A 993-nucleotide genomic window follows, 5' to 3' on the forward strand; every position below is an offset into this window, starting at 1 on the left:
CATAGATTTCACATAGGGGAATTTATGTATTCTCGGCAACCTAAGCAGCGACCTTCTTTCTATAGCCTTTTTCTCTAAGGAACGCACACATATGCAGTATTGGTTTGTTTACAATCTATTGCTGCCAGCTGCTCTAACAATTTCAGTCGAAAGAATTGTCAAAAACTGTTTTGAAACGCTTTTACAAAGCTCCAATCTTCTCTAGTGAGAGCGAGTATTGTCGGCAACCAGTTTTTCTTCGGCAACCGTTCCATTTGAACTGCATGTAAATCTGCTGTTCTATTATCGGCAACTCGAAATCAGCTACAATTTGTAGTGCGTGTGTTTCATTTCAAGAAAACCTTGCTAGATTGCTTTTTCTCAGTGGTAAAATATAGTCAAATTGAAGCTGAAAGCATAAGGAATCGTTTGCATGCATTCAGCGAAGTGTTTTCGTAAGAAAATCCAGTGAAAATAGTGTTTCAATTTGGGTTGCCGAAAATAGTCTGGCATGCCGAAGCCGTCATTTCCCCTAATCCTTTTCCCTTTGTCCTTCTCCTTTTCATTTCCCTCTCCTCTTTTTAGAAAGCAAGTAATGGCGCTATAGCCATAAGGCTAGGACAAGAGTTAGTGCTCATGCCCCAACAACCAGAAGAAAATGGAGCATAACTTAACCTTTCTAGCTTTGATGCTTCCAACGAATCCAACCAATCGTATAATTACCAAAATCGGAAAGTACGTTACGAGATGTCCACGTTTCATCCATTTATTGGATTTTGAAGCATCGTGTTTAAATCTTCGATTTAAACAGGCCCGATGTTTCTGAATCATCTTGCCCCTTAAATGCTGCACAGTAGGCCTAGTCGTTTTGATATGTGTGACGCATCATATAATATAACAAGAACTGGCTGTGTTGGTGTTAGATTAGATATTAGATTCATGACCTTCTCCAACAAACTTCAAGAACGACCTCTAAGAATTTTCCTTATCATTTGGGCGAAACAAAAATTCCCA

Source organism: Ochlerotatus camptorhynchus, unplaced genomic scaffold (assembly GCF_037179485.1).
Source record: "Ochlerotatus camptorhynchus isolate MF236.1 unplaced genomic scaffold, CSIRO-AGI_Acam_v1.1 ptg000405l, whole genome shotgun sequence".
Classification (NCBI taxonomy): domain Eukaryota; kingdom Metazoa; phylum Arthropoda; class Insecta; order Diptera; family Culicidae; genus Ochlerotatus; species Ochlerotatus camptorhynchus.